The following is an 11,852-nucleotide window of genomic DNA, read 5'->3' as shown; positions in this document are numbered from 1 at the left end:
GTCAAGGAAGGTGTATGAGAGGTTCCAACACTTTGAAAGAGGAAGGATGTGAAGGTGAGTTCCAAGTTGAAAGGGATCAGTCCCATCTCAGCTAGGAACACACAACGCAAAGGACATGCATAGCTTCCGACGGAGCAGCCCACTCAGATGCGGCAGTCACATCATACAAGGTAAGATAACATGTACACCACTCATGGATCAGTCGGAGACGAGTGTGATAGTTGTTATAGCAAGGTTCAAGAGAAATGTTTGTCTTATGTCCAAAAGAGCAGTCGACATGGACGGTGACAGCATTAAAAACATATGCAACACATTAACAACAAGATTCATATAATTGCATGTGAATCAATTCATACACAAGTCTGTAAGTTAAACAACACATATCATTAAAGCAACCAGAGTAGTCCAACTACAACAACAACATATGCATGAAAATGTGTTGGCTCTTATTACATAAAGAAGTGTAAGTCAAAATCATAAAATACATTCATGTAAACCTGTTATCCCCAACAGTGGAACGTTATAGCCAGATCTTCCTACTCCTCCAAACAGATGCACTAGCTCCGTGCAATGGAGAACCCAAGGCGCGTTACAATACTGTCCAAGCTTTCTTCAAAATATTCTTAGTAGAATCTTGGCTAACCAAAAGCCTATACAATGAGTTATGAGGGAATATTTATAGCAAAGGGTGGGGTGACTCTTGACATTCCCCTTTGTGACCATTCAACTACCCTCATGACCCTTCACCTAATCTGTGACTGTTACATCCACCCTTGACACTTGACTTACACTTGACATGACTCAACATTACAATGCACATGTACCCATGTGAACAATGGCTTAGAAAAGCCAAACTAAACATCATTTGGACTTAGACAACCATAGAAGTCCAACTGCTCGACATCCTCATGCTGATTAACACTGATATATTGATGCTAAGATTGGTAGTCCTTGAGAGTGCCTGTGTGTTCTTCTATGACATTTGTCTGAAGCCTAAACCTTGACTCCGTAGCATCTGGGTACAATGCTTGGCCTCCTCTGTCCAAATCATCTATGAGCATGCGCATCAATGTCTTTAGTGTGGCTGGACTAGCAACAGACTTGTGCATGATGTCTGCACTGATAGGAAAGTCTGGGCTCGTGGCCATGCACATCAACTCATCGAAGTATGAGTCAAGCTCCTATTGGACCCGCTTCTTGGTCACCGCCTAGGTGAGGGTCCCAAATGATGGGATCGCATAAGTGTGCACTATAACCTCCATGCTTTTGAATACTTGTGCATAGGATGCATGTACACTAGCGATGAGTTGCGATAGTTCTTCATAGTATTGGATCTGACTCTGGATACGTGCTTGTAGCTCGACCACATTGGCCTTCTTCATCTTTGGCAAGTGAAGCGGGGATCCCTTGTACTTCATCATCCATGCTCACATCATATCAATAGTTTGATGTATGTTTGTCAAGATGCATACTCTTCTTGCACATTGTTGCTGCTATCTATGGAGATGAACGATTTCTTGATGCATGGTACCAAACTTGGCGTACAATGCTCGCATCACTGTGTCCAAGGAAAATATTTCATCTAGTATTGTCTTCTTTAGTTCAGCTCAGGCAGACATTTCCACCAAGTCTCCTCCTTTCTTAGCCACCTATACTTCCTTCGTCATTCACTCATTCTTAGCTATGAGAAAATGAACACTCGAGCTAGTGGCTTCGACATACACTCTAGTTGAATCGGCCAATGCAACTAGATTCCTATGCACATTAGTCATGAACACTTGCTCTTCAAATTGCATAGGGGATGTTTGGTACTCCAGATTTGGTATTCTTTGAGACTGCACAACTCCGTGATGAGATTCATCAAAGGAGGTGTTGTGCATCTCTACTTCCGGTTGACCACCAAGGATCTCAATGCCTCCTTGGTCATTTGAGAATTTCTCATCATCTCGATGCATTGAAGTAGGTGAGTCGACCTCTCTTTGGTCAGTCATGAGGTCAGTGTCGTCTTCCAACTCCTGTTGCTCCATGTTTGCATCCAACTATTCAAGAGCTTGTTCTATCTCATGAGAAAAGTCTTACCCCTATGAGGTTTCACCCTGTTCACGTGATGCCAGTTGTTCAGAAGAATCAACTACTTCTATGGGCGCTGCTTTGTCTGTTTGCATGTGATGCATCCCCCGCAGAATCTGTTGTTTCTCCGCTTCCTTCTCCTATTGGCGCAACTCTTGTTCTTTCCAGATTTGGTCCCTCAACACATGCAACTCCTTCTCTGCTTCTTCCATTCTCTTCTTATCTCTCTGCCTTCACGCGATTCGCTTGTCATGTTGCTGCCTCTTCTATTGAATAGCCATAGCTGCTTGTTCTACAAGTGGATCTACTCTAAACTTGCATCTTTGCTCCTCCTCCATGCGGTAGACAATATTTCTCTTCCCTTTGTCACGCATAGGTATTCTTGGCTCTGCTGCCTCTGCTCCTACTACTACTACTGCTGGTGCTCTCCGTGGTGCTGCTTCATGATTATTTGATAACCACTCTATAGTGAAGTTGACCTATTCATTGGGTATGGAGGAATTGTAATGGTATCTCCATGAGTCCTCTTCGGCCCAATGAAATGCCTCGTGGATCCTATTGTACTGAACACTCATGTAGTGATACTTCACAATGCAATGTGGGTCATATGGGTTGAAGCTTCAAAGGTCAAATGGTTACTTCATCATCTATTCAGGTTCGACATCTGCTTTCTTGATGCTCCATATCTCGTATAACCCAACCCACAATGGAAGAATGGGCCAAGGTACCTTCTTCTTCTACTGCAGCTTAGCTGTCAATCCTGCTGAGATATGATACGCTACTTCCTGCATAATAAGCACGTCCAAAGATAACTTTTTCAAAACATGCATAGGATTCTCCACATTGAACACTCAAATGAATGTGCTGGCTGGTGAGGCATACCAATTTTCAATGCCTAACAATGCATTCATCGCTTCTTCTGATATGCAAAGTGGATTTTTTTCGAATATCAACCTATACATTAGGGTGGCAAGATGGTCAGACAACCGTATGATCACTCCTCTGAAGCTGCACTCAGACAATAACTTGAAATATGTGCTCACAACAGTCCCCGCCGATGACCATGCCCATTGTAAGCCCAGGAACTCATGTCAGGAACAGACAACATTAGAATGTAGGAGAACATGTAAATCTCTACATGCATGCCTTCGAGTGACTGTTGAGCCTTCATGACTTGCTCCTTTAGTTGATGAGCTAGTATGTTGGACTAGTTGCATGGTATTCCTTCTCTAGTTAGTTGGTCCAATGCCACCACCCAACTCTGAGGGAAGGTCTCAGTGCTCACTTGGCCACTCAGTCGACATGTGAATATGACCAAGTATTGGTATGCCTTCCTCAATATCTTTGTCTTATAGATCTGATTGGGGGTTATCTTGAAACGAGCTGGCTCCTTTACCCAATCCTTTAGAATGTCTCTGAAGTGGTCTCTGCTGTTGGGAAAGTTGAACGGGGGAGTCATGACAGTCATGGGTTTGGTAATATGATACATCTCGTTGTAATCTTGTGCCCACAAGGTTGAAATCTTCATCCCACTGACACTGCTTAAGGTCATCGTCTCGGGGACAGTGTGAGAGATGATCCAGTGAATCATGTTTGCACATGGGAATGCAGGGTATCTCCATGCAATCTGGTACAAGCCGAACTTATGAATATTCACGTATACCTGACAGTCTTCAATGTATTCCCCAAAATTACTTACAAATGTTTCATTCACCTCTTGCCACTTCAGTTTGATGTCCTTGTCTAGATACATCTTCGTATCTTCATAGATCGACAAACCAGAGAACACCTACTCAGCTGTTGGTCCAGCTGCCATACCATCAGCCTCCAGAGATCCTATTCTCTTGGAAGCCATTGAGACAGATGAACAACTAAAAGATTTGGAAACAAGTAGCATGCATGGCAAGAAATATGTCAGTGAAAACAAAACAAATCTGAAGAAGGACACAACACATACCTGGGAAATTGATGAGCAAGATTGCACAAATTTCACTAGGAGGCTATGTGACTGGCTGCTAGAACTCTGTAAAAGGAATTCTAGACTATTTGGGAGGCTAGATTGGCTGTTGGATTTTCAAAATGTGCAATCAAGTTGGGCAGCTGGTTATTGGGATTATACAATGCGCAATCCCAGCCTCGAAGGATTGTTGGCCTAGGGACAGATTTGCGCAATTTCCTGGGCCAAGAAACCACTATCCTTTAGGAATGTGTAAAGCACTCCATGAGGCTAGCGCTAGGCCATAATGCACAAACCTGGTGTTGTGGGGAAAAATGCCTATGCAAGAGGATCCTATCCACCTAAGGTGTGACAGTGCCTTAGCAACAAACGAGTACAACTATACTGGTTTCTTCCTTTATGAAATGTGAAAGAAGAGAGATCAATAGACTTACCGGTGTCTTCCGTTTGTCCCTCGATCCAATCTCCCTTCTCTTTGGGTGTTCACAGCTACTTGCCTTCTTGCTTATCCAGCTACAACTTCCTGCAAGATCACAAGAGAACAGCTACCTGCAACAAGAGAAGAACACTACACAAAGACATATGTTCACATTCATAACTAGTTTAGGATTAGAAATAAACCAAATACACTAATACATTCATACATCAAAATACATCAGCATATAGGAGAAACCAAGATAGCTTTATTGATGAATAACAAGGTTCAGGAAGAGATACAACCCAGAGGGCTCCAATCCAGCATCTCCTTCCCAGCAAATGGAATTCCTATCTTCAGCCCTTCAAAGCATTAAGCACCCAATGATTCCAGTCTCAAACGAACAACAATTCTTTGCAATAATGAAATTCCAGCCCCTAGATCTCATGGAGGAGAGATCCATATATAGATGTTTGGAGAGAGGATGAGTCAGCTTGAGATCTGACTAGTGTCCTCTCCCTCTGTCAGTTCTTGAGTCCACTTGGAGGTTCTTGCTTCCACTTGGAGATTTGGAACCTCTTACTCATCACCAGTCGAATTCCCTGAGGCAAGTGTCATTTTGGAAGCTTCCTGGGTTTTGACACCTTGAGAAATGAGCCTGCCACTTGTCCACTCTCGTTCAGCGCAGGTAGCCTTTGTTCTAGTTGACATTCAACGCAGGTAGCCAGTGTTGGCTTTGACATTCAGCGCAAACAACTAGTGTAGCCACTGAAATGATCTTGAATTGACTTGTTTTGAGCAGTTTTTTGGTGGAGAACTTCTATGAATTGTTGTGGTTTGTTAGCCTTGTTCCTCTAGGGGTAGGAACAACATGTTTAGGGACTTTGGATCCCTTAGATTATGGACATTTCATGCTCAATGCTGTAAGGCACAAAAATGTCTATAACAGTTGCCCCCTAAAGTATGAGGCTGTTTATCGGGCGAAATGCTTTATCAGGGGGATCCGAAGTTCATCCAATGCTGGGAGGAGACCTGTAATACAATACAATACAATACATTATTTTCTATACTGCTTTCATGATCTAGCTGAGGCGGGCATTCCCATGCTCAGCTTTATAAATTCATTTTTCTGTACATAGAATAGACAATCGTCTGATGATAGACTGATAATTTTGATGAAATTATCATCCTTTGAGTAGGATGATTATCTTCTGCAATAATGTACATGTCAATGTCTTTATCTTTCCTGAATATATATCGCAGCCCGGATGGATGAAACTAGATCCGGGGTCTTCAAACTCCTTCGATCTTCACTCTAAGTACAAGTCGATCCATGTGAGAATTTTTCTGAAGTCGAACATGGAAAGACATTGCTTGATTACCGGTCAATGATGTAAACCGTTAACAAGCGCGAGAGGAATCACCGATAATGATAATGACCCTCAAGGTACTGCAGTACAATTCACGTGGTGTGAATAAAGGACTTGGCGTTGAACACCACGCAAAATCTTTCGGTCGAAGGTCATTAATGTATACCTGTCGCCGGAAGTGAGAAACTTGCCATTGTGGCATGCAAGCTTCAAAGTACTGAAGGGGTTGTTCCTAGATCAACTTCTTGGATAATGAGCTGATGTCGACAAGAAGCGATCCATCAAAGGAGCGCCTTAATGAATCCCACATCAGTGACACGGAACGGAGCTAATGATTTTAATGGAGGTGAAAACGATCTGTGACATATGATTCAGGGTGGCGGTCATGAAAGGATGAAGGATAATGTATGGCAGTGGATGGGACACGGTTGACTCTTTCTGAATGACTTCTCTTGAACATATGGCGACACTGATACGATGGATCGGTAGCATTACCCCAAATATGGGTGGTATGGCGAGACCATGGCTGTGACCAGTGAATGAAACAACCCAACCCGATTGTGGTACGGAGGAAAAGTGTCATGTTCAAGAGCGACTTGCTACCATCAAAGTTTTCTTAAGTTTCTCCCAATTTTTCCCCAGTCATTGCTGACCAGTACCTCTTTATTTTTGTCAAGCTTGAGGAGGATAACATATGCTTGTTCTATAACCTGCCCTTCGGGCAAGCCCATCGCTATGTTTTAACGAGCCTAGCGATAGTGAAACTCGTTCTCGTCTAAAGACAAGTTTGTCGCTATTTAATGATTTTAACGAGTCTAACGACAAGGATAACTCGGTCCTTTTCATTTTTAGAGAGTCTAAAAAGGTACATAAAGTAATTCCAAAAGTCCTTTTTCGTCATCTAATCCCTTAAGTCCGAAAAAGTATAAAACAATATAGAAGGGATGAGTTTTCGATAGTTTTAACGAGCCGAACAAAACAAGCGCTCGATCTTTTTGTGCAATAATCCCTCAGGTCCAAAAAGATTAAAATCTAGAGGAGGGATAGCTCTTCCGGTCGATTTAAAGAGCTGGAAGGCCAAAACTCGGAAATCTTTTCATATTTTACGAGTCAGTTGAAAAGAGCTTAAAGAAGACTCGTCTTTTGAGGAACGAGTGATAAACAGGGATAGCAGCTGATTCCAGGTACGAGTTGGAATTTTCCAATCACGGCAATGTCACAAGGATGGCTAGGTGTAATCACTCTTCGTAGCTGTTCCTCAAAATGGGTAAACAATCATATGGAGGTGAACGATCGGCCAAATGAAAAGTGGAGGTGACGGTGCAAACATGACCAAGGCTTTAACGGCTGATGATATTACATTCACAGTGGTTATTTACCAGGATAGTTCATTTTTTAACGAGCTTAAACGCGGATTGAAACACTTGCTCGATATTATGTTTATTTTTTAACGAGCATGAACTATGCGCTAAAACTGCTCGGATCTTGCGTTTATTTTTTAACAAGCATGAACTTTATGCTAAAACTGCTTGATTACCCAGTCATATGATAAGAGTGTCTCATCAAGATTATATTTTTTATGGAGCTTCATCTCACTAAGCTTTGCTCCGCATCCTTTCTTTATGCAAGTTAGGAAACGGCTAACCCAAAAAACAGATAAATAACCGCTCTTTGCTTGTACTCCAAAAGGTTTGCATGCCCCGAGGCATAAAGTACGATTTCAAGGTTACCCCTCAATTTGCAGATAAAACATTTGTTTTACCGGGAGAGGCCTACCTCTTTCAGGCTACCCAAATATTGTTCTGTTATTCTTTCAAAAAAACACTTCTTCGGCGATATCTACCGAAATAGACAAAGGTGAGTGACAACGAGCGCCAAACACATAACCTTGACAAGAGAATCTTATTCCAGACCAACCCCTCTTCCAACCACGGACGGGGTACGGACTAGTCATATTCTCCCGCAGAAACCTACCCTATACCCAAAGTTTTTTCTGCCGAAGCAGACCAGGACGCATGCCCCCTGGGTTCCAGTCATATCCTCCCGGATTACTCGCGCTCATCAGGAGGACGAACCGTGGGTTGAGACACTTCTTGCATGAAAAGACCATTTAGGGATGGTATATGACTATTTGCGATGCGTGATCCAGGAAATGAAAGTTGGTCCACGAGCTTGACCACTCTTCCTTCATGCGGAAAACACATTACTCTAAAGAGTGAGGAGACTATAGCTCCCATGCAATATATATAGTCTCGTCCAAGGAGTAGGTTATAATCCAAGGGTCCTTGAACGACCATCACATTCATCTGAACGGTCTTCCCTTTCAATGTTATAGGCACATTGGGGAGGATCCCTAAAGGTCGACTGGTTCCTTTATCAAAACCTGATAGATTTCTCATTTCAGGCAAAAGCGCTGGCGAACCAAGCGCTTTCCAAGCAATAGAGGAAAGGATACTCACAGATGCCCCCTCATCAATGATAGTGCCAACCATTACCATTCTGTATATTTGAACAATAATTCTGAATGGTATGCTTGCTGGCAACCGGGGTCTGCCTAGTTGGTTCCAGTCAAAGGACACAACCAGGTTGCTTGGTGGTGGGACCGAATAAACGGCCGGATATCGCTCTGAAGAACTTCCTTCCTGTGATAAAGGAATGGGGGCATTGCCCCCTTGTTCATCAGAGTCAGTGTTGATGAAGAGAATTTGGACAGTGTCATCTTTATTCTCCTCTGTGATGGTATCATTCGAAGATAGAGCCTCTGAAGGCAAAACCAGGTCAACTGCCGTATCAACCTGTTGACTTTCGTCAGGCATGGATCCAGACGGTTCATCTTCAATGATAGGTGCTTCGGCTGACCATCTGGGCGGGTCAGCCGGGTTCTCAACTAGTGAAGGACTTGGCAGGAGTTTTTGATATCCAGGAGGAAGTTGCGCTCGTAAAATCGGGCGATCTTCCAGAACTCTTTTAGCCTCGTCTAAGAAGGGACAACGGTGGATGGCGTGATCGCCTTCACACAGTTTGCAGGGAAATCTAAATTTCCCTCTCTGTCTTGTGACTTCACTTTCACTAGTTGACGGTGAGCAGTCAACATGGCTATCAGAGGTCGATGCTACCGAATTGTGCAAACAGGGAGACCAGTCCCTTAGTATTCGAAGGATACAGGGACAATCTCTATGGAAGTGGTCTCCCTTGCATATGACACATGGCGATTTAGGCCTTGTCAGTGCTGTGTGTGGATTTTTGTCAGACGACACTTGTTTGCCCCCAGTCGCCTTTGGCTCCTTCTTCTTCTTCTCTTTCTTCTTCTTTTCCTTGTTCTCCTTAGGAACCTGGCTTTTTGTTTTACCAGTTCCGTTAAGCGAAGAAGAAGGAGGAGAGGAAGTTGAAGTAGAAGGCTGGTGGGCAACTAGAGTCTGGTCTAACTGTTGACTCGACTGTTCAGGAATGGTGGTGTTCTGAATGACATTGGTTGAAAAGAGCCAAACTGGCAGGCCAATTGTCAGTCCTGGAAGCGACAATGTGGCCATGTGGGGTGCACCAACATCTCCCCAAGAGGAGAAGGGACTAGGATTTCCACCAAGGGGAATTCCTTGGTTGGTGTGCTCCATTTTTCAACCTAAAGATCAACGCAGGAATAAAGGGTGATTGTTCCGTTTAAAATAAATTTTAACGACGCTTTAGACATAACTTGCTTTTTCAGTTTTAAAGAGTCGAGAAAAAGCTAAAGATGACTCTAGTCTCCTTCGATGTTTTAACGAGCCCAAAGTGACAAATGCTCGGATGGACTTTTTCCGTTATAGAGTCTGAAAAAGGCCAAAAGGAACTGCTCTGGAGTTCTAGGCAGAGGGTGTGCCAAACTTTTCGCAAAACCGCAGAATACTTTTTAGGGTACGGGTGGTCTATCTTCCTGAATGTTGTGTTCAGTGCATTGCGATCAGTTGGGCGGCTGACACGGCTTCCTAAGGATAAAGGTTTTATGCCTATAGGGGTCTCCCAATATATACGCGACGGTACGTGGGAGCACAATCCGTACTGGCGTTATCGTCCCTCAGGAGGAATCACCCACCATCCACGAGATCGACAGTCACCAGGCTTAACGACGCCGGAACACGTCTCTAGCCTAGACCTCTATGCTGTGCGTTATGTTACAAAGTGTTGTTAAGTTCATTCAATTTATTTTAGGTTGATCTTTTTAAAGTTTTCCTTTCAAGGTTCACCACAAGATGTATGATACAAATTCCTAAATGCAGTCTAAAGATGATAAGCAAGATTTATATCTTTTCAACTTTGAAAATCCTAGCTACTAAGGGAAAAGAAAGACACCATCTTTTCTCAAAGAGCAATCAGCACACTCTAATGCACTTTTCCTAAATCGAACATGCAAACTATCAAATGCAAATGCACAATGCAGGTGTTTGTTTTCTGCTTTCTTAGTATTGATGCCTACAAAGAAAGCTTCTTGTACAACTTTGAATTTGCTTTTAAATGATCAATACAAACAAGTTTACTTTTTCGAAATCAGAGAAGATAGAAGAATTACAACACTTAACGATTTTCGAAATAAAGACTTGTTTTGACACTTAAAAGAGACAAATTCAAACCAATAAGCAAAAGTAAATGTATAGTCAATCTGCAAACAGCCAGTGAACTCTCTTCTAAGATCACAATCAACAGATCTGAATCAAGGGCTACAGGATGACTATTTCACTCATGCAAAGGAAGACTGTAAATGACGCCATAAACACATAAAAACACTCACAGTATTTTTGTACAAAAGGAGGCAGAATGTAAGTAGAGAAAAGGAGTTTTCAGACTGGTACCTATGCTGGTTACAGGCCACAAAAATCGGAGATCAAAACAAGGCAAAACAGAGCAGAGAACCCCAGCTGCACAAGGACAAACTGGTTCAGCGCAACCTCAACATAGGGGTTTTCACATTCAGCGCAGGTAGCCTTCACGAGACCTGCGTTGAAATGCAGAATCCCTTCACTGGGTCTGCGCTGAAGGAGAAACTCTCGTTTCCCTCAGGTTTTGGGTCACAGTTTGCTACTTAATCAACTGTTTCAGGCCAAATAAAAGCAACAAGCAAGGTGTAATCAAAGGGATGCTTTGAGAGGCTACTAAGATCTATCACAAGGATCATCAAATCATTTGTGAATCCATTGTTCAGATCATAGACAAGTCCAGCAATTGGATCAAAGCAGCAACTTTCTACTTTGCATCCGGGAAAGATGCAGTTCGATTGTTGCTGTCAAGTCTATGAAAGAAACAATGATAGAAACACAAACAAAATTACTAAACAAATCTCCCCAGTGGAGTCGCCAATTTGTTGAGGGGGAAAATGCCTATGCAGGACGATCCTATCCACCTAAGGTGTGACAGTGCCTTAGCAACAAACGAGTACAGCTATACTGGTTTCTTCCTTTATGAAATGTGAAAGAAGAGAGATCAATAAACCTATCGATGTCTTCCGTTTGTCCCTCGATCCAATCTCCCTTCTCTTTGGGTGTTCACAGCTACTTGCCTTCTTGCTTATCTAGCTACAACTTCCTGCAAGATCACAAGAGAACAACTACTTGCAACAAGAGAAGAAAACTACACAAAGACAGATGTTCACATTCATAACTAGTTTAGGATTAGAAATAAACCAAATACACTAATACATTCATACATCAAAATACATCAGCATATAGGAGAAACCAAGATAGCTTTATTGATGAATAACAAGGTTCAGGAAGAGATACAACCCAGAGGGCTCCAATCCAGCATCTCCTTCCCAGCAAATGGAATTCCTATCTTCAGCCCCTTCAAAGCATTAAGCACCCAATGATTCCAGTCTCAAACGAACAACAATTCTTTGCAATAATGAAATTCCAGCCCCTAGATCTCATGGAGGAGAGATCCATATATAGATGTTTGGAGAGAGGATGAGTCAGCTTGAGATCTGACTAGTGTCCTCTCCCTCTGTCAGTTCTTGAGTCCACTTGGAGGTTCTTGCTTCCACTTGGAGATTTGGAACCTCTTACTCATCACCAGT

The sequence above is a fragment of the Pinus tabuliformis genome, chromosome X (genome assembly GCF_031772625.1).
Source record: "Pinus tabuliformis cultivar Carrire ecotype Pingquan chromosome X, CPIR1, whole genome shotgun sequence".
In the NCBI taxonomy this organism is placed as follows: Eukaryota; Viridiplantae; Streptophyta; class Pinopsida; order Pinales; family Pinaceae; genus Pinus; species Pinus tabuliformis.
The sequence above is the reverse complement of the archived record's forward strand: the minus strand, read 5'-3'. Positions refer to the sequence as shown.